The 23,592-nt window shown below is 39.8% G+C and overlaps 1 non-coding gene across 1 annotated transcript; it reads right to left on the bottom strand.

The window, feature by feature from the left end:
- Positions 1 to 21,912: 21,912 nt before the first annotated feature.
- LOC120094919 (small nucleolar RNA SNORA17) lies at positions 21,913 to 22,039 on the bottom strand. Its single transcript, XR_005489608.1, has one exon. It is a non-coding gene; the product is annotated as a small nucleolar RNA SNORA17 (small nucleolar RNA).
- Between the last annotated feature and the right edge of the window lie 1,553 nt (positions 22,040 to 23,592).

Raw genomic sequence — 23,592 nt, 5'->3', positions numbered from 1 at the left:
ACATTGCAAAAATGCTACATATACACAAATAGAGACAAAGCACCCATACATATACAATTGAAGTAAAGTAAACCTTTTGAAAAGCGAGAATATGAAGCCATATACATAGTCACAGCAAAAACAATTGCAAAGTCTAATGTTCGGTCCTGACTAAAGTCAATAATGAAAATCACTTGTAATGAAAAATTGAAATTAAACTAATTTGATAAAGATGATATCCCAGAACCTAAGATAAATTCTTTACGTTCAAGGAGCTAATCAAGGACGCAAGCTCTCTCTACTTTTACTTAAATGGATATCTTTACCAAATCCCTCGAAGTGGAAAGAACTTAAGTGAAGTGCAAGATTTACTAGAAACTTTTGTTTTGATATGTGAATATGATGATCATCTGCACAGAAGTTTTAGAGAATATACGTCATCAAATTAACATAATGTATGAACTATTTTAAAGGGTTTCTGGACATAAAAACATAGTTAAGTTATAACATGTATAATTTCTAAGAGCAATGAAGTAATTATCAATATCTCTCTTGGAATGTTCATGGAAAAATTACAGAACCTAATTGCTCGATTAGGAGAGCCATTCCCTCACATTTCTAGGTAGAAAGGAAGGAAATAGACCAATTTCATAGGGTTGCTTGAAGAACTCAATGATGCAATATTTATCATTGTTCTTTGCTTGGCCCTCAAAGAGGAGAAGCTTTTAAAATTAAGTTTTGTAGAAACATTTCATTAGTTTTAGAATTTATGGAATATTTCCCAAGAGCTCCGGATTTTTTTTTAAAATTACAAATCACAGGATGGTATTAGTGGTTCTCAGCTTCTTTAAATCCAGCACATCTCTCAGCTTCAAAACAAAGCCGGATCTTTCCCCCTTTGCTGTGGAGTCTCTCAGTGTTGTGCACACAATGTGTTATACTGCACAACTCAGGTCAAAGATTTTTGCCTCTATATTATATATAAGTATACATTTTTTAAAGCTTTAGATTCTTCTTTTTATTTATGTAAAAAATAGAATTGTATTTATTAATTTCTTTCAGGGGTAGAGCATGTACTTGTATGGAGAGTAGAAGACAAGTTACAGGGAGTCCACTCTTTCCTAGGAAGTGTGTTCCAAAGTCAAGGGTCAGACACCATAACTCAGAAGTGTTGTGCCATCTCAACATTTCTTTTGTTTTTGTTACTTATGTGCTACAAGTCATGTTTATTTACTTATTTTAGGAAAAAAAAAGGTTTTGCTGTTGTTTTGCTTTGTTTTGTGTGTGTTTGTGTGTATGTGTGTGTCACTTACCGTGTTTCTGGCTCCATTCAAATCTACTCTAGATTCACAGAACAAATCCATAAAATCTCCTGCCCTCCTAGAAACTTAAATTTAGTGAAGGAGACAAATATTAAGTAGTCAGCATAAGAGTTAGGGAGATATCGTGGCAGCAATCCCAGCTATTCAATCCTTGTATTTCTTGGCAGAGCCTACAAACAGTTTCAGGTTCCCTTGCAATTGGATGTGCCCATTGGACCAGATCCTAGCTGATGTGATTGGAAATGGTACAATTTCCTGGCCAGCACTATCTTTCATGTCTTCCTGCATTTTGAGTTCTACTGAGGAGAATGCATGGTAGAGTCCCATGGGGTGAGGGAACCTTAGAAGTCACTTACTGAATCACTGTGTGAAGAAAAGCTTCCCCTGAGCTAGAAACATTGCTTTGGACTATTTCATGTATGGCAAATAAAATTATTTTGTATTTAACTTAGTCTTGGCTTTATTTGTGTCCTACTATGGAATTCCCTAGATGAAAGATGTGGAAAAATTAAGGGTGTTAGTTATAAGTAGGAAAACAAAAATGAGAAAGGTAGACAGTTTTAGAGTACCCAACTAGTTTTAGGTAAAGAATAGGACTGGCCTCATGGGGAAGGTAACCTTGTTAGTTTGTTAGAGCCAATATACACAGACTGTATAACAAAAATTGGTTTTCTCAGGACTCTGAAATCTGAGAATCTAAGAGGAGAGTGTTAGCAAGTCTGGTTTTTCTAGGCCTCTCACTTCTGTGGATACAGTTATCTTCTGTGGTCTTACTTGCTACTCCTCTGTATATTCCTGGATCCGTAGGTGGGGATTGATGTGGCAAACTGATACTCATTTACCACTGTGAAGAACTGTATTAGTTGACCAGGGCTGCTGTAATTAAGTAACTCTGGGTATTGTGTGTAGATGACCACAGTGAATTGCTTTATAGCCCTGGAGAGGGAAAGTCCTGTATCAATCATTAGTCACATCAACTCCTTCATGTGAGGGAAGGTCTGCCTAGGCTTCTCTTGTTGACTTCTACACCGTCACCTTCATGTTCATGCACCATCCTCTCAGGATGCAATGTTGTCATCTACAGTTTCCCCATTTAAAAAATACACTAGTCTTATTGGATTAAAACCCACTCCAATGACTTCCCTTTAACTTAATTACCTATTTAAAACCTCTTATCTTCAAATGTCACATTCTGAGGTTCTAGCAATTGGAGTATGGAGGGGTCCACCCCCCTCATTTCACAATAGTGGTATTTTACTTGGTACAGCGTGAGGCAGGTGCTTCAGAACCATCTGTCAGCTACATCACTGTGACTATGAGGCAGAAGTGTTCCTATAGACCAATGGGGCTCTGGTGTTTGCATTCTACATAAATGAAAAGCCAATGTGGAGTCCTTAAGAGGACTGATGATTTAGATCTGCCATCAAAGATACATTCTCATTGTTTTCATAACCATGAGGTTCATGACTAAAGTCTGTCCCATGTTGTCAGGAGAGGAGAACAGGAACAAAGGAGGGATAGTTGGGGGAAATCGGATAGAATCCAAGTGCCCAGTGATGAGGTGTTTCAAAGAAGAACTCTTTATCACCCGCATAAAGTGGGGAAGATCAATGAGCATGTGAACCAAGAATTAACTGATGGAATTTTTAGCAATAAAAAGTAAGTACTTCCTTTGACAAAATGGATTTTGGGGGAATGCTGAGGGGAACACCATTCTTAGTTTTAGACGATATACATGGGTGAATTTTGCAGCAGCAAGAGCTAGAAAAATGGTGTAACAGGAGAGACGAGATGAGAGTTGGATTTTCCAGTGTTGGAAGGAACGGTAGCGGGTTTGAGTACTCAAGGGAGTAATTCAGATGAGAGGATCACGCAGAAAAGTGCTGGGGCATTCCTGGAACAGTGCCCTTGGGATGACAAGAGGAATGGAATCTAGTGCACATGTGGAGGGTGTGCTTTAGGATGGCGGATGCATAGACCGCCACTAAGAACAGAAGAGTGATGAGCTCATGTGTGCAGATGCTGAAAAGCACGCAGATGTGGAAGTTGGATCTGTTGACATTCTTTCCCGATTGCGTAAATGATTGCTCATATTTTCCATGTCATCAGCGGGGGGTGAGGGTGGCAGAGGGAGAATAGGTAGCAGAAGAGAGAAAGGTGCTGGAGGGCACCTTCTCAGCGCTTCATCAGATGCTTTATCTAGAAATGCAGTTAAGTAATATGCTTTCTGCAAAATTACTGATATAAAATGCCCTTCCAAGATGAAAACTGTTGCACAAATGTTGGGATGTCAGATGTCATCAGTGGTAAAATATACACAAAACAAAGTCTAAATCCCTTCTAGAGAGGATAGCCATGGATATACATAACATCTTTTCCTCCTAAAAGCCATTTAACAAGAACACATAATTTGTATATAATTTCAACAAAATCGAGGCTATAGTTCAGTTGATAGAGTGTTTCCTTAGCAGGCACAAAGCTCTGGATTTGATCCCCAGCACCTCATAAAAGAAGTTCAAAGTTATTATTTGCTTCATAGGAAGTTTAATGTCAGTACGGTATGAGACACTGTTTCACAAAAAAGTGACATCCTAATAGACATTCTTTCTAAACTGTCACACACACACACACACACACACACACACACACACACACACACACACACACACACACGAAAAGAGCCAGGTTTAAAATGAAAGCATTAAGCAACTGGAGAAATGGCTTAGTGGTTGATATTCTTGCAGGGGATAGTCTGGACATAAGCAACCATTCCAGGCAGCTAACAAATACATGGAACTCCAGCTCCAAAGGGTCAAAAAGCTTTCTGCTTCCCTCTGCGTGCCCCTGTACAAGCATGTACATATGTGTCAGGACACACACAAATATTATAAATCTTAAGTAAAACATTAGGTTGAGAATTTCTTGAAGCAAGAGAAAAATATTTTCGGTCTTAAATTACTGGGATAATATCTTATAAGTTGTGTAGTACTAGTACATTTTGAAATAATTCAATATAGCAATGCTAATCTATCATTTTAGTTTGCTTTTCTGTTGCTCTGATAAATACCTGACCAAAGGCAACTGAGGAAGAGAGGGTTTGTTAGACTTATACTTCCATTCATAATCTGTTATCAAAGAATATAAGGGTAGTAACCCAAAGCAGGGGCTTGATAGAAACCGTGAAGGAGTACTGCTTACTGGCTTACTCTCTGCCTTGGTCATGCTTAGTTTTCATGGACAGCCCAGGACCACCTCCTTAAAGATGCAGCTGCCATAGCAGGCCAAACACCATCCTCCACATTAATTAAAAATCAAAACAGATATGCCCCTTGACCAACCTGGCTTAGGCTATTTCTCATTGAAGCTTCTCCACCAAGATGACTCTAAACTGGTTCAACTCGATAGTTATTGCTTAACCAGGGCATCTACAAAATCCTGTTGGTCAATAATATTCAAAATAGAAAGTGAGAGAAAATGGCAGAGGAAACAACCTTGAAGGTGGGATAAATGCTTCTTTTCTGATAGAATGAAATACATCTTCATTTCTGGGGTGGTTTGAATAGGTATGTCCTCATAGACCCATGTGTTTGAATGCTTGGCCTATAGGGAGTGCAATTGTGAGGTGTGGCTTTGTTGGAGGAAGTGTGTCATTATGGGGGGCAGGTTTTGAGGTCTCTTATGTTCAAGCTATGCTTGGTGTGGCGTACGATTTCCTTCTGCTGCCTCCAGAACTGTCAGTTCCTACAGCACCATGTCTGACTGCATTCCGCCATGCTTACCACCATGATGAACCACCATTATTCTGAACAGAATAAACTTCTGAAACTATAAGCAGGCCCCAATTAAATGTTTTCTTTATAAGAGTTGTCATGGTCATGTTGTCTCTTCATGGCAGTGAAATCCCAACTAAAATTAATTTCCTTAAGTTATTTATAAGTCTCATGGCAAGATGTCTGATAATGCAGAGGACAGTTTTAATATCGAATGTTGGATTTTAAATGACAAGCTGATAGGTACTCATAAATAATTGCTAATGATATGAATTAAAACTTCAGGTTTAATTTTCCCCTTTAAAGTCTTCGCATGGAGCAGACAGAGCTTTCATACTGATAGGTCTTAAATGAGATGCTGGGAGAAATGTAGATGAAATTAATGAACAAAGAATAGCTTTTGTTCAAGAGCTAATCTAGGGAGACAGAGTGGTCATTTTTATGGTTAGGGCCATGTTAAGGCTGTCTTTTCTACTAATATTACATTTAATTAGTAATTCTTGCTGCTTTTCTAATCACATGCCCTAGACTGTAACTACATCAGATCATTTTTGGAAATGAATAGTTTTTTCATCTGTTGACATTAGGACCGTAGCGAAGGGACTGGGATCATCAGTAACTTACCTTGCATGGTATTGAGTGGAAAAGTAATAATCAATATGGCTTTTTAAAAACAGCTTTATAATTATAGTTCACAGATCATAAAGTTATCCTACTTTAGCATGTAACAGAAAAGGATATTAGCAAATTTTCGGAGTGGTGCCCCTACCCCTACAGTATAGAACGTCTCTACCGCGCCCTAAGTATTCTACATCCCACTTGGCAACAATCCCAGCTCTTATTTTGGCCCCGGGTCCTAATTATTTTAGTTAGAGTTTCATTGTTGTGAAGAGACACAATGACCATGACAATCTCTCTCTAGATTTTTGCTACACATTTCCAATGAGCAGATAACATGCTCCACGGTACCAAAATTTTTTTCCTTTGAGTAATGTCTCGCTAGTTTACCCATTTACTGCAGGCATCTATCGTTGGTTAATTTTTATTATTGAATTATCCCATCGCTTAGACATTCTGCAGTTTTCAGTAGCTATTTGGGTTGCTGTCCTTTGGGGCTGTGATCCAAAGCAATGTTTCCTCAGCTGGGTCAGCATTTCCCACCTGAGTGTCCCTTTCCACATCCCGTTACTTTCACAAGGTGTCTGGCTGCATGGAATTCTATTCCCATTGCCAGACTCAAGTGAAGTGCATCCCCAAGGTGTGGTGTTTCCACCCTGCCATGGCTTCACTTTGGCGAAGCACTCAGCAAAAGGATTCCTTTTTACCACAGGAGCCGGGAGTGGCTTTGTCTGGACTCGTGCTGGGATGATGCCTCGTTGTCTAGCTTCTCTCCTTGTGTCTGTTGTGGTTTCTAAAGGCAAAAGGATTTCATCCCTTCCCTGCCAATCTCTGAACTGAAAGAACTGTTTTATTCACTTAACTATTCGGTATGCCGTATCTTCCTTTTACATGGTGGAGAGATGTTTGAGGGCCTGTGGCTAGAGAGCATCCATTAGGGGTAACATGCTATTTTGAAGCCATCCTCCCATCAATCTTCAAGCCTTTTCTCCAGCCTGGATCAGATGCCTAAACCCACTATTCTCTTTCATTACTGTCAGCAAGGGCCCTATCTTCTTTCTGTTGTATTTGTTTCGAATCATTTTCATTTGCTTCATCATACTGTTTTGATCCTCAGTTCTTAAGAGCGAACGTTTGGAATGTAGATTCTATTCCTTCCGTCGCACCGTGGATTCCTTTGTGCAAATTGATTCAGCAGACAGATTTTTTTCACATGACCTCTCCTTGAATACATGTCAGAAGGCTTGCCTGCCTTCCAGTTTTCTAAGCGAGAAGTGTGGCATCCAACTAAAACACTTCGAAACGAAAGTATACTCATCTGAAATGGCCACACAAAGGTTTCACAAATGGTTCCAGGAGCCAAACCCTGTCCTTTGTCAGATGTAGAGTTGCTTTTGTTCTGTGTAGTACGACCTCCTCAAACCACTGCCCTGCGCTAACACAAAACACACCAGACCTTCTGCTGAAATGGAAACGATTGTTCTTTCATTAGTAAGTCGGGGGAGATGCTTTTCCTATTATGCCTTACAGCTCTTAAGTTGCTCTTTCACATGTACAGAGGGTGGTGGAATGGCTTTTTTTAAAAAAACAAATGCTCCATGGTCACCTTAGGATATAAATACAGATGGTTGTCATCTCCAGAGTTTAAGATTGAGCATCCATTTATCTCACCACGCAGAATCCTACCATATCTGTTTTTGTTTTCATTTTGCCTGACTTCTGGACCGAGAAATTAATATTCCTTCCTCGTGGTTCTTGGGCATTCTTTCCATATCTGTTCTATAACACTCACCTTATTTTGTGACGTTTCATAATGTTCATTTCAATGAACCTTCCTCCAGTTAGACTGTGCTGGTTTGGAAAGAGAGGTCGCCACCCTTTCCTTGAGAAATATCAGAATTAAACATGCAATTTAATTGTGACTCAGTCAGTGCTTGTTGAACCAATGGGTGAGGAATTAACGAATGAGGAAGTAATAAGGAAGTGGGTGGATGATGCCAGCCATTTGCTCCTTATTGCTGGTTGGGATGAGTCATATGAGATAAGAGTTTACTACACAGGATGTCTGTTTAGAATGTCTTTGGAAGGTAGAAAAAGGATATGAGATTGGGTTAAAGATTGTCCAGCTGGGTTTCATACCCCCCAGTAACCCCTAAACACAGAACTCTTGATCCAAAATGGTTCCAGAGTCCTCCTGTGTTGAGTTGAAATCTCAGACTGATCATCAACCACTTCATAGAAAAAGAAATGTCCTGGGCCCAGTAGGTCTCTGGTGAGGGACAATCTTTGTGAGATTCAACAGGAAGCCAGCCCTTCCAGACAGATCTGTGCTGTACATCTATGTCCATTAAACCTCTAGCTTTTTCCTTTAAAATCTCGATTTGGGCAATGCCATAATTACATTCTGTTATTTATTCCAGATTTTTGATTTTTTGTTATAAAGAACACTTTAATAAGAATTAAATTCAGCTCTGTTAAGATGGGATTTTTTTTTGTGCCAAACAAATTTTATTTTTAAAAAGCTGCATCAAATCTTGTCAAAACTATCCAATAATATTAGTTGAAAATTAAGAGCAAATGGGGTTTGAGAAGAAAAATGGGTTTTCTAATCACTTTAGAAGGATTCTAAAATTATTCCGTTTCATCATTTTTGGTAGATAGTTCTTCCCTGTCAACATATGTGGAAGAAGTTGTTTTAGATTATTGAAAGTCTTGGATGAATAATTTATCAAATTGTCAGCAGCTGTTTTTTTTCTAACAATAGATCTTAATGGACCAGTCTTATTTCATTTTTCAAATGTTAAAAAAATTAATTTGCTAAAAATATATTCATGAGCCCTTTCCACAACTTCCTGGGTAATATCAAAGTTGGCCATGATTTTCTGTCTCTTTAAATACTGTGTCAAAGCTAAGAGCATTTTTTTGTAGCTATTTAATACCTTATTTTGAATATTAAAATTCCCAGTTGCTGGCAGCCTACTGACCTATTCTTTTTGGTTTCAAAGCATTCTTTTTCTATGTACAACACTGTTGACTATAAAGTTTTTTTTACACTGAGAAGGCTGAACCCTTTGGTCAGGCTTGCACTGTGTATCATCTGGGGATCATTGTTAGATCTCTTCTGGCTACAGATGATCTCATCCAAATGACTAATGATACCAAATGCTTCAAATATCCCGATCTTCACTAGGTCACTTCCAGGTACAGCTGACCCAAAATGGGAGCTTGTCTCTAGTTTCTGATTCTTCTAAAGCCCAATCATTCGTACTTGCCAAGGAACTCGTTTACATAGGAAGTTTGACAGGCATTGTTTTGTATTAGTTCCCAGATCAGCTTGATGAAAACAAGTCTATTAGTTAATAATAGCATTAGTTATTACCATCATGAACTCTTTAAGTAAGGATAGCTGAATTTTCATGGAATTTAGGTGCTGTATACAGAGGCCCAAGATAAGGCAACACCAGAACTCATGTTCAAGTGTCTGAGGGTTTCTATCCAGATAAGAGCTTCTCTAATTGGACCAATGGGCTTTCATTTAAAAGGAGTCACATGTTGTAAAAAGGAGACAAGCACAAGCACCTAGAAATGGTTTGCTCATGAATTGGTCTTGAAACCTAGGGAATTGTAAAACTCATAATAAATATAAGGAAATTCGTTTTATTAGTTGCTTCATTGTTTACTCTTCATTGGATCTCATGCAAAGGGCCATGATAGGGTGTTATGGGCAAATAGGAAAAAATTGAATACATGGCTTTTAAGTTCTCTATTTTATTTTAAAGAGAGTGGGGAAATGGAACCAGTATTTGTGGAATTAGGTAAAGAGAATGGATCAGCATTGTCATTTGCCAAATGCACAGCACATCCAATGAGTCATATAAGTGGCAAAGCAGCTTGCGGAGTCATCTGGACTCTGTACAAAGACTTATCTAATTATCTCCCAATCAAAGGGTCTACTCTCAAGGCCCAGGAGAGTAGTTGGTAGATGGGTGGGTCAATATGAGATCTAAGGAATGCTAATGTTGCCTTCAGAACTTATCAAGTCAAGTCAGTGAGATGGCTCACCATAGAAAGATGCTTGTTGCTATGACAACCTGAGTCTGATCTCTGCATTGTTAAAAGAGAGAATTGACATTTGCAAGTTGTTCTCTGATTAGCATGTATATGGGCATCATGACATACACATACTCAAGTGTCATACATATACATGCACGCGCGCGCGCACACACACACACACACACACACACACACACACACAGAGAGAGAGAGAGAGAGAGAGAGAGAGAGAGAGAAATTAAATGAATTAAATGTGTTAAATGTGATTTTAACAACTTGGAAAAATTAATATAAGCCTTGTAGCTATTGTGCCTCTTTCTCAGAGGCATGAAGTAGTTGATAGACCTACTTGCCCACTTTAGAAGCTAGACACCAAGCTGCTCTAGCATTCTCAAGTTTTGCAAACCTCACTGCAGTAGAAGGTTCTTGAAATTTTGCTGTACTTGCTTCGCCCCCTCGAGATTGCATGTGATTCTCCAGGGTGTGTACACTCCTTCCCACACTTAGTTGGTGTGCTACCAACAGAACATCTTGTGGGATGCAGATAATAGTGGTGTCTCTGGTCTATGAAGTGAGACTGTATATTTGATATATCTTGTTGAATGACTATGAAGGGGAATTTTTCTTTGCCTAATAGTATCTATAACCATCCACAAAAGTAATGGCTGTAGCTGCATACCTGGTTATAGCAAGGAATTTGACTTTTTCCAACATAGAGACTACACCTACAGCAGCAGCAGCATGGAGGTTGTCCCTTCAGAAGTTATTAATTTTAGGGTGCCCTCTTTTCACTCCTTGAGAGATGTCTCCAATGGTTAATCCTCATTTCTAGCTTGAATGCATTTAGGGTAACTGTGTAAACCCATGTCTGTGAGGGAGAAGGCCTTCTGAGTGTGGGCAGCACCATTGACAGACTGGATCAACTGAAGAAAAGGTGTGAGTGCTCCAAGCATTGCCATTCATCCCTCTCCACTTCCTGCTTCCTAATTTGATTGGAAAAGTGATATGTCTATCTGCCTCATGCTCCAGTTGCCATGATGAACTATACCTTTAAACCATGAGTCAACATAAGCCACTCCTTCCTTAAGTTGCTTATGTCAACTATTCTGTCCAGCAACAAGAAAGTATATACTAGACCAACCATATTCTTTTATATTTCATGTAACTTTAACTATTTTTAAAGGGCTTGGCATAATAATGTTAGAAGTTGGAACTTCCATATATGAATTTTGTGAAGGCAATTCAACCCATCACATCAGCCCTTGGTATTATTATTCATTCAAAATCACTCCAATATTCTTCTAAGCTGAAATTACCAAACAACATTCAAATCTATCCTGCTTAAAATGGGAGTCTGGGAAGGACCAGGTATTTCTGAATATGGAATGCCTCTTCTATGTAGGTAGGTTGGCATGTTCTTTCTCAGAAAGCTTTCAGAGATGAGAGCCAAGTTTGCCTTCTCCTGCTGGCGTCTTACCTGATGTGGTGCAAATTGGGATCGTGAGTGCGACTTTACTTTTAAGTCACAAAAAAGGAATTATTTATGACTTTAAGTGATAAGAGGACAGAAAGCAGCTGGGCCACTTTGCCACTAAATATTCATTTTAGTCCTCATATTTATTTAACCTTCCAGGGTGAGGCATTGCTCAGTCTTTCATGAAAATATACTAATGATTCATTTTCTCATTGATATGACAAAGTATCTACAAAAAAGCAATCTAAGGAGAGAAGAGTTGATTTGGGCTTACACTTTAAAGGTTTTCCCACTAATAGCTAGATAGGTATGACCAGAAGAGCACAAGGCAACTGTCATATTGTATTTGTAGTCAGAAAGGAAGGAGAGACGAATGCTGGTTCTCAGTTCAATCTCTCTGTCCCTCTCTGTCTCTCTCTGTCTCTCTCTGTCTCTCTCTCTGTCTCTCTCTGTCTCTCTCTGTCTCTCTCTGTCTCTCTCTCTGTCTCTCTCTGTCTCTCTCTCTGTCTCTCTCTCTCTCTCTCTCTCTCTCTCTCTCTCTCTAGTCTGAGACTATAAACCATAGAGCAGTATAGTGTACACTTAGTGCGACTTATACCATCTCAGTTACCCTAATCTAGAAAATATCTTACAGGCATGTCCAGAAGTTTGTTTCCAAAATTATTTTAAATCTAATAATCAAGATTAACCACTACAGAAATGTAACTATTTATTGAAAGGTAAAATTAATAATAATAATAATAATGATAATAATAATAATAATAATAATAGGAATTTCTGTTCACTGCCTTGAGCCCTAACCTTCTTGGTGAAGATGGCCTTCATAGATACTATTTGAAAAATTCTCTAAGTCTACTGAAGACAGGAAAAATGATATGCATGTGGGGCCAGTCTTCTGTCACTTGAATATGACTTCACTCCTCTATCCAAGCCAGGTTGTATTTAAATGGTCACATGAAAACGGGGTTTTCTCTGCTGAAGAAAACTCTAATATTTTGAATCTAACACATGATTTTCCATAGCATCCCTTCTTTGGAATAAAATTATGTTAAAGAAGTCCTCAATATGACTTAAGATTCCCAACTAATTTTCAGCAAAGGGGTTCTAACACCAGAATGACTCTACTGGGAGTAATGATTTGGTTTGTGTCACAATCGAGTGTTCTATTTAACAACACCATCTGTGTAATTAGTTTGAACTTGTGAAATAGAGTTTGACAGGAAGTAGAATATTCATTCCTTATTTTGCATGGCTGAAAGCACAGAAATGTACCATGAAGGCATGAACAGAGATCGAGGAATTTCTAACCAGCTCATAGTGAGGGAGAGTATTGGAAAATGGTTTGGGGCTGGGAGATAATTTAATGACACATCTGTCTGCTTTGACATTTCCAACATAACTTCTTTTTAACTGGATCCAAAAGGAATGTCTTTATAGCTCTCACACTAGAGTCTTTCCTGGATACACTGGTGTTGGCCATTGTCTTAGCTTGTGCACCTGGGTCCCAAAGCAGTAGACGGTCAATTGCTGCCTTGAAAAAAAAGCTGACGGAAATATCTATGTGGCACAGCTCAAGTTATAATCTCTTGGGATCTGATGGCTGCAGATGCTGTTTATCCTGGAATGAGGAAGGACTGAAATCTGTGTTTCTTCTGAGAATGCAATACTCTTCCTTATTTTGAACAGCAACCCAGCACATAAGAAGGGTCAAGCTTGAGTTCTTCCATTAACACTCTTCTTTAGCCTTGTCCCAAATTAGAGTAGCTTGTCCTTGAACTGAAGATATGGTCAAAGTTTACAGGGAACTCATGATCCTTTGGCTCTCATCTCGTAAGTGCTAGGATTATAGGCACATGCCAGTACACCTAACACATCAATCCTCTCCTGTCCTCTGTCTTTCCTTCCCAAGACCATTTTTCATGCTTGGCTCTGTCTTGAGGTTTTGAGAGGATCAGGAATGGATGGGCAGGGCAGCCCAAGAAAATCACAAATGGCTTTTATCCCAGATCTCAACGAATCCTTCCTGGGAATTCTCAGTCTACTTGTTTATTCTTTAGTTAAAAAAAAGACAAAATATGCCCTTAACATGCATCTGAGGACATAAGATTTGTCTGTGGTTTGAATCTCAATTATCAGACAGATGATTATATTGACTATATTAAATTTAGTGGTTATCATCAATATAAAGCTCTGCCTTAAAGGAGGCACACGTTTTATAAAACTAATGACCAGGGTCTGGAGAGATGGCTGAGCAGTTGAAAGCACTGGTCAGTTTCCCAGAGGACTGGGGTGTGATTCCATGTACACATAAGGCAACACAGACTGTTGATAACTTCAGCGCCCTTCTCTAGCCTCCTTGGGCAATGCATGGACATGGAGCACATGTATAAATGCAGGCAGAATATCCATTCACATAAAACAGACATAAATGTTAATAAAGCAAAACTGATAGCCAAACCTGTCACCTAAGATCCTTATATATTAGAAACAACTTTATCTATTTAACTTTCTTTTCAACAGAAACTCCGACTTTTACATGTTTTTTATTCCATCACTTCATGATAGGGCAGGGAGCAAAAATGGTTAGGCTTTTGTCTCGCTAGCAGTCCATTCTCCAAAGCAGATGTTGGATACAGTGGTTATTTAGATGCCTTCTCAGGCAAAAATTTACCGTGTTCAAAAACAGCAATCAAGTTAATGTGCTGCATGGGAGAATTTTATTTTGCCTCTGTAAATACATTAGAAGATGTCATTTTTCTCTGATATCCACCTTTATGTTGAAGGTATGCACAGCTCAATCAAAGGACAGGTCAGACGCTCCTATTCTTGTTTTATAGGCCTCCTAGCACCTTAATGTCAGCTCATAGGAGTTGAGTTAAACTTCTGGCCTCCAAAGTTGGAAGATAGAGAACAGAATACATATTGTTCTGTACTTCAAGGTTTTTCTTTAGATTTTTTTTTAGAGCAACAGAAGGAAAATGGTGAAGATTTTTACTTTTACTCATTTTTATTTATACAGTATTTATCTGAAATATGCTTCTATTCTTCACTATAATTCTTTTTTTCTTAATTTTTAAAAAAATTTATTAGATATATTTCTTTGCTTACATTTCAAATGTTCGTCCCCTTCCTGGTTTCCTGTCCATAAGCCCCCATTCTCTCCCCTCCCCCTCCCCCATACGGGTGTTCCCCCATACATCCCCCTTACTGCCCCCCCATATTCCCTTGCACTGGGGATCCAACCTTGGAAGGACCAAGGGCTTCCCCTTCCACTGGTGCCCCAACAAGGCTATTCTCTGCTACATATGCAGTTGGAGCCCTGGGTCAGTCCATGTATAGTCTTTGGGTAGTGGTTTAGCCCCTGGAAGCTCTGGATGGTTGGCATTGTTGTTCTTACAGGATTGCAGTCTCCTTCAACTCTTTCAATTCTTCCTCTAATTCCCCCCAAGGGGGTCCTGTTCTCAGTTCAGTGGTTTGCTGCTAGCATTGACCTCTGTATTGGACATGCTCTGGATGTGTCTCTTAGGAGAGATCTATATCCGGTCCCTTTCAGCATGCATTTTTTAGCTTCATCAATCTTATCTAGTTTGGTGGCTGTATATATATGGGCCACATGTGGGGCAGGCTCTGAATTGCTATTTCTTGAGTCGCTGCTCTAAACTTTGCTTCCATATCCCCTCCTATGAATATTTTTCCCCTTTTAAGGAGTCAGAGCATCCATTATTTGGTCATCCTTCTTCTTGAGCTTCCTGTGATCTGTGGATTGCATCTTGGGTAATTCAAGCTTTTTGGCTAATATCCAAAGTGCATACCAAGTGTGTTTTTCTGTGATTGAGTTACCTCACTCAGGATGATATTTTCTAGTTCATTCCATTTGCCTACGAATTTCATGAAGTCATTGTTTTTTATAGCTGAGTAGTATTCCATTGTGTAGATGTACCACATGTTTTTTAATCCATTCCTCTGTTGAAGGGCATCTGGGTTTCCAGCTTCTGGTTATTATAAGTAAGGCTGCTATGAACATAATGGAGCATGTGTCTTTGTTGTACATTGGAGCATCTTTTGCATATATGCCCAGGAGAGGTATAGATGGGTCCTCAGGTAGTGGAATGTCCAATTTTCTGAGGAACCTCCAGCCTGATTTCCAGAGTGGTTGTACCAGTTTGCAATCCCACCAACAATGGAGGAGTGCTCCTATTCTTAAGAATATTAGGACCCTCCCACTTGAGAACCATGCAAAGGTAGATACCATTTGGCTCTTCTATATCTATTAACTTACACTTTTTACTATTTTTTTTTTTTTTTGGAGCTGGGGACTGAACCCAGGGACTTGCGCTTGCTAGGCAAGTGCTCTACCACTGAGCCAAATCCCCAACCCTAACTTCCACTTTTTAAAGTAACATTCCTAGTAAGAAATATTCCACATAGTGTTTAGATTTTACAGTGCATCTTTATCATGTAAACCCTATAATAGTGTCAAGCATATCCACAGAACTGTGTAACCTTCACAGGAATTTGGCAATATTCCATCATCCCTATAAAGAATCCCTGTGCCAATGAGATCACTTCTTATCTCCCCTCAATCTTCTCAACCTCTAGGCAACCACTTACCTGCTTTCTATGGAGATGATTTTGCCTATTCTACACACTTCACCTCATGAAATCACTCACTAACCAGCTTCTTTGAATTTCCCTGATGCTTTTAAGGCTTGGGAACTTTGTAACATTTATCTGTAACTCATTCCTTTTATTGCCAAGTAATATTGTATTAAATGGATATATGGTGACTTTGTTCATCCTTTTGATCTCCTGGTAGACACTGAAATTGGTTCAGTTGTTGGTTATTATAAATCATACTCTGTGGATATACATAGGCATGCTCATAAGTAAACATATGTTCATTTCTCTGAGGTAAATACTAGGAATGAATTGTCAAGTCACATTATAACTCCATGTTTGACCTCTTAAGGATGGTAAGACTATTTTCCAAAAAATGCAATGTTGTCTCATAGTTCTGATCAGCACTTCCTGGATGACTGATGACGTTGGGATTATTCTCCTTTAGATTGTTGTCATTTACATACATCCAGTAGAGTCATATCTATTCACACTCTCTACCCACTTCTAAATTAGGCTGTGCTTCTTTGTATCATCAAGCTGGAAAAAGTGTTTTCTGTAGTCTAGCTTCAAGTTTATCTCATGTCTTTGATTTAAACAACTTCTAGACTGTAGATTGCCTTTTCATGCCCTTGATGGTTTCCTTTGATACATGAATGATTTTCATTTTGAGGAAGTCCAATTTATCTCTTTTTCTTTTGTTGCTTGTGCTTTTGATGTGATGTGCACAAAGATGTAAACCCGAAACAAGCTACTATTGAATAAAACACTTAAAAATCAATCTCTTCATTCGGACACAGGTATATCAGACCTACAAGTCAATTACGATTGAGAGCACTCTTGACAAAAGGACAACAAGTTACTTGAAGACTGTTCATATCCTCAGGCCTCAGGACACTTTGTCGATTCCCCTTGTCTAGTCATTAGTCCAGATTGCATGAAGACATTAAAGATATGACTGTTAATTATTTGAAGAATTATTTATTTCCTAGGGACTGTAAGTCAGCTGGAAAACATGCTGAGCTCAAGTTCACAGTGGAGAGACCATAGGTGTTATTTGCTTGTGACTCATCCACACAGAGAGTCTTTTTAATAGTATCTAACATGTCTTGAATATTTTAGGAAACTCAATTAACTCTTGAACAGCTGGGTCATCATTTAATCCTTCTCCCCTTGGCATGCCATAGCCTTCTGTAAAATGATACCTATTAATTTGAATTGCAAGCACTATATCTCATTGTGCTTTGTATTTTCCAGATTGAATGCAGTGCTTTGAATAAATGTAAAATAAATTTCTAGCTCTTTGAGGTGGAAAGATTTTTTTTTCTGCCTGCTTGCAAAAGTAAGCTTTTATACCTTAAAGGCCTAAAATGAATTTTAGTTTTTAATGAAAATATTATTTAGAAATAGATTAAAGAAGAAAACTGAGCATTTTCTTCTCTTGCCACTCAAATGAAGTATTTCCCTTTGCATATTTGATCTGCCTTACTCTATGCTGTGTGTTTATACTCATTATAACTCATTATAAGTAAAGTACTATTTGCCAGCAATATTTGAATGTCTTGTCTTGCCACCAAGAGACTGCCATCTTTATAGGTTAGAGGGCTACAGATTTAAAAGAGCGACTTTGCTCAAAGCAAGCAGTAATGCCCTACTCACAGAGATGGACTCTGAAATGGGAGCCATAGTCTATGACTTCATTTTCCCTTGGAATTCCAGGCTCCTTTTACTTTCTGGCTGTTCACTCTCTTTGCATGCTCAGCTTTCCTGTCCCTCATCATAGGGAAAGTAATGGCCATGTTCCCCCCTGGAACTATGTAGTTTGACAGCTGGCTCTCATATTCAACACCCTTTCCCCATACCTTCCACACCCCATCTAGCTGTGCTCCAGATGCCATAGCCAACACAATTCTTTCCCTTGAGCTTTTCACTTGCTCTTTCTTCAATCTAGAACGCTTTGTACTTGGAGCTCTTACATTTGGCTCCTTGACTTTCATGGCTCAGCTAACTGGTATTTTAGTGTGAACTTCAAAGATTATCCTAACGCAGCTGACCTCTCTAGTCCTTCTGTACCTCACCCAGATCACCACCCACCTTTACCCCCATAGAGCTTTAGTATAGTGGATGAAAATTCATGACATAAAAGCAGTATATGTCTCAGTTTGTTTACTGTCTGTTTACCCTCAGCTGATACACAGGTACTTCATGAAGGATGACTTCTGTCTTTTTCTCTATTACCCATCATCCCTTATGGCTTAGGTAGCTCTCTAATGTTTGGTGAATGAATGAAATGCTTTGCAGAAGTAGTTCTTGATTTTGTATGCTATGCTAATGTCTTCTCTTCCTTCTTTCTCTTCTATGCTGAAATATATCAGTTTGGGCGGGAAGGCATGCAAAACGTTGCTTGCCAACAGAAAGTCAAGGTGTTTCATTTCTTTAAGAAGAAACTGTGATGTTATGTGCAATATAATAGGTATAACCCATGGGAAATATTTTCCTGCATAGTCAATGCTATTTCATATAGTTGGGTGGGGATAAGCTTTGAATGTGAAATGATCCTCATGTGCTTGAACACCTGATCCTAGATGTATGGTTTGGATGGTTGTGGTAACTTTCACACCTGGTGCCAACCTGACAGATGTAAGAAGATCAAGGAGATTTTGTGGGGTGTGATCAGCTCTGCTTCCTCTCTAGCTCTTGGGACTTCAGGAGGTGCCAAGGTATAAGCAAGCTGCTACCTCAAGTGCATTCAGATGCCTTAGCCACCATGCCTTCCCAACAATGCTCACTTATTTTCTTTGAATTCTAAGCCAAAATAAACCTCTCCTCCCCCAAGTGACTTCTCTCTAATGTTTTGTCACGGTGACCAGAAAAGTAGATTACACACAGGCTTGCTTTAGTATTGTCTGTGGTCTAATATAAACCTGATATAATATCATTTATACAATACATTCTGTTCTGTGATCATGGGGTGCATTTCTCAGCCTTCTTTTGTCAGTCTGGAGAAAGCTGGAGTGAAGAAACCAAAATAAGATATCCTGCTACATGGTTGTACATGGAGCAGCACAAACTATAGCCAGTTGTGATGGACTTGAAAAGGATTTAAGTCTCGAGAGTAAAGTAGATGCCTGTTGCCTCTGAAAATTTTAGGTGAAGAGCCATTTTCTCCCAAGGCCAGCTTTCCTTGAAACCAATTGTCACTTCTCTGCCAATTTCAACCCCATACCGTACAGATGAATGCACAGTCATCCTCGATCATCCAGGTCTGCTACAAAAGCCAAGAAAGACATTTAAAAATAGATGTCTGGTCTAGTCCAACAACCTGGAGAAAATAACTGAGAAAAAAATCCTTTATCTCGAAGGACCTAAGTGTCCTTCATTTCCCCTGGGGACAGAGGTACTTTTAGAACAAAACTGTTATATCCTTGTCACTCCAGGCTGGTGTTCTGAGGTGGAATGTAGGGTTCTCATCAGCCCTTAAGCTTTTCCCTCTGCCCTATTCACAATTTCCTCCAGGATGAGGGCAGAGTTGTAAGAGGGCTACGGTCATATAGTTCATCTTTCATTTCAAGGTAGGGAAATCTTGGTAACAAGAAAAATGCTGTTGAGATTAACAAATGATGTGGCAAGTTATACATGTGGATGTGGGACTCTGACTCTTAGTCTTCATCAAGGTGGCAGATGGAGATGTATGATGTATGATCAGTTCAGCTGGACATTCGAGAGAGGGATGAGATGAGGAAGAGGCAGGGCATAAGGACATACTGTTGGGGAATGATAAGTTAAGGGCTCAGACCACAGCAATGCATTAAGTCCTCATTGCTCTGAGTTTGATGTCTAAGGAAGCAGGCATAGTTTCAATATAAGAGAAGACACCAAGAGAAATTTCAGGGATATTGTTACTAGGTTTTCAGTCAACATTACTTTTTAAGGTCACTTTTCTCATCTCTCTGACCAAATAGCTAAAAAGAAATAGGTCTTATTATTTATCTTTTAAATTTATTATAATTAATACTCAACATAAAGGATTTTCTGAGGACATGTTCACACACACTTCTGGGTAACTCTCCCATTTCCATGGTTCCCATCTCCTCTGTGTTGTTGTTCTATCCTCAGAAGATAAGAAGAGGTTGACCTTGGCTGTGGTCTAGAGGATACAGGCCCTCACACCTGGGAAAGCACAATGGTGGGAGAATGCTTGCTCACATCTCCACATCAGGTAATGCCACCACTCACCTGGTTTTTTTTTTCACTCTCTCTTTCCTTTCAGGCTTGCTTTCAATCCTTTGCATGGAGTGCTCACTTTAGGACAGTTCACTCTCCATGTAACCCTTTATGGAAATGTCCTAACAGATACAGACAAAGATGTGTCATGCTAATGTCATAGGCATTAATATATATTAGTGTTTGTATTAAAATCCTCTCACCATGAAGAGAAGATGGACCATCCCAGTGGTTTCTTCTCTGTCTCCCTGTTGTCTCTGTCCCTCTGTCTCTGTCTGTTTCCATCTTCTGAGGTGGGGTAACTTGATATAGTTAAGACTGACCTAGAATTTATAATCCATCTGCTTCAGCCATCCCAGGACTGGGATTTATAGGTATGTGCCACCATGTTTGAGTGTGTTTTGTTTTCAATAGGTTTTTAAACTTTTTAATTGGTTTTCTAATACTTTCACATCATGCACCCCAATCCCACTCATCTTCCCCTCTTCTCATAGCTGCTCTTTACCCTTGCAACCTCTTCTCAACAACGAAAAATAATCTAATTATGGAAGCTGTAGTGTGTCCCACAGTGTCCCACAGTATACCCTTTTGTTCATGTTTCTTTGTTTGCAAATGTTCATTGCAATGACTTGTTGGTCTAATAAAAGTCCTCTGGCTTCTGCGACTCTATCAGTACTGGATCCTCACTGGGACTCCTCTTAGATACCTGTTGTTGCCCTGTGTCATGGAGATCCAGCAATTCTGGATCTGTAGCCTTCACATACTCCAGCAGTTCAACTATGGGATAGATGTCAGAGTGGGCCACTTCAAAGCCCTGAATCTGGGCCTGAGAGGTGTCTGAGTTGGTTAGCTAGCTAGCCTTCCCACTCACACAGTTTTAGGGCACACTCACCAACAACCAGGGCCAGCTCTACCTTACTGCCCAGGTGAGGTGCAGAGCCTGCTCTCCTGAGTGGTAAAGCGGGTGAGCATCAGGGACAGCTCTCCTGCCTGCCACAGGTTGCAAGGAGTGGAGAAGGGCATTTATCTCTCCCTCACTTATGTCCTCCTGAGTACTTTAGCTGGCTAGGGTAGATTCAACTCTGCTGCTCTCCTGCCTCCAGGGCCAGCTTTCACATGATGTCTAGGTGAGGGGTGAGGCCAGCTCTGCACAGCCCTCAGACACCAATATGTCCCTGGGTGGCAGCCCAGACCGGAGAGATATCCATCTGGTCTTTTGTGGTAACAGATACCTGCTACTTCATAGCCTCAGACTCAGAAATGGCTCCTGGTGGCCCTTGGTGGTCGCACAGGTCAGAACCTCACCCCATGGTCCCAGGTAGCACCATCAGGTACTCACATGAGGTTGTTCTTTGACTACCCTGGAGTGTCTAGTTCTCTCTTCGTTGCACCCATATCCTTTTATTTCTCTTTCTCTTTCATTTCTCTACCACTTACTTGCTCTTCTTAATGATGTATGAGGTCTCTGCATGTCGGGGTCATCTCAGGGGTGGTTTCAGGAGTGCTATGCCCCACCTATGCATTAAGGCGCCAGGCACAGATCATCTCAGGAGTGGACCATGTCCCCTCTCCAGGCCTGTGCGGCTCTGAACTGGTGGTCATCTCAGACTAGCTCCCTGTGTGGGCCCCATGGCACTAGTCTGGTGGTCTCTGGTCTGGTGGTTGTCTCAGACTCGTTCTTTGCTGCCCATCCTAGTGGCCCATTGGGAGTATAGTCTGTCTATGACTCACTCCTGCTGGGCCTGTGGTCCAAGGTTGAGTTTTTCTTAGTCTCCAGCTTGGTCCCTGTCCTGGGAGCCCACCTGATCCTGCCTGGCACCAGACTGGTAATCCTCTCAGGCTTACTTTTTAAGGAAATGCTGGGCCACCAATTATTCAGATGCTCATAGGTCAGAACATTGAGCATAGACATAGTCTCTCTGCCACTTACTGTGACATACATATGACACAGCAGTCACACTCACAATGCCCCTAGGGGCAGGACAACAGTGATTTCTAAAGAAGCTATTGTAATGAAAATAGCTTTAAAATCTCCCAACCTAATGAGACACTGACTTGTGTTAATTATGCAGCAGAAGCTTTTAAATGTTCTATCTACATCACTTTAATTATTATCTCCAACACTTCTATGAAGTAGGTCTGAACTTTCTCCTCATTTTGGTGTTAGGACATTTTGTATTTGAAGCAAACTGAAAGAGTTATGGAAATGAAAGATTGAAATCAAAGATGGCAGTCGAGTCTTCAGGGCTACATTGCTACAGTTGTAGGAGTTAGGAACAGGAGACATTCAAGGAAAGGTATTATTAGATCCAAGAAGCCGGTCTTTGCTATATTAGAAAGTATATAGGCCATTTAGACAATGGGTAAACTCTGGGGGTTGAGGAAAGTTAATCTGTCTTGAAAACTGTTGGGCACCTGATTGTGCTTTGTCTTAATTGACTATATTCGAAAGGAGAGTGTTACTTAAAATGTACTTTCCTAGATTTAAATTCAATGTATGTTCATGTGTATATTTGTAGTGGAGATTTTTTTAAAGAATGAATACACAAAATATCCGCCGTTTAGTCCCACACTTTCAGGAGCAAATTATACAGCTTTTCACTTCAGGTAGAAAAACATTAGCACAACGGCCAAATTATCCCCAGGACTTAGTCCAAGTTTCTTAGAATGTGTGGCTTACTCATTAATTTGTGCATTAAATCATTTAATATTTATTATGTATTAGGCACTCTGCTAAGGATCAGCAATAAAAGCACAAATACAATCAAAATATTTGTTACTGTTCAAATTTATCCCCTGGAAAGATATGGTTCAGTAAGATAGTAGATTTGGAAAGAGAAAATTCCTGAACAGGTTAGTGAGTGTTCTCAAAATGGTGTAAGAATGGAGGATGATGGGAGAATGGAGGGCATGTCACTTCACTGAGAAAGCGTGGGAAGATGTTCTGATGGATTCACAGGATGGCAAGTGAAGGTGCACTTGAGAAGCAGTGCAAAATGGCTGAATCTGGAGTAGAAAGTGTGTGTGGGATTTCGGAGGCAACTCCTGCAGGACTGCTGCCCCGGTTGCCCAGTCTAGAGCATTGTTTGCTATCCCATTGTGTCAGAGACTGAATGAAGTAAGTCTTCATTTTTCTTCAATATTTATACCATAAACAACACACAAGTCAAAATGCATCAACCATGCAATCTAAAAATACACAAACCCCACCCAACCAACAACCAGACAAGAAGATCTCCAACAGCTTTGCCTCTTATCCATCCCCTCTGGCTGTGTGTTTATGCGTCATCTAGGCCAAGTCTTTCTCACCTTGTGTGGCTAAGGGGGAAAATGTGCTAACAGTCTTTTGGCTAAAGCTTTCTCTCTGGCACTGTGTACTTTTGATCAAATGTACCACCATAGCTGAAGATTTCAACGACTGAGTCAGGAAGTAGCCTAATAAAGCTACCATGCCAAAGGGGAGGAAGAACATAAGCAATATTAATGGCCTTCCTAATCAATGCATCTGTGGAAATTTCTAGGACACATATTTTAA

The sequence above is a fragment of the Rattus norvegicus genome, chromosome 9, assembly GCF_036323735.1.
Source record: "Rattus norvegicus strain BN/NHsdMcwi chromosome 9, GRCr8, whole genome shotgun sequence".
Taxonomy (NCBI): Eukaryota; Metazoa; Chordata; class Mammalia; order Rodentia; family Muridae; genus Rattus; species Rattus norvegicus.
Note: the sequence above shows the minus strand (reverse complement) of the source record. Positions and strands in the feature narration are given on the sequence as shown.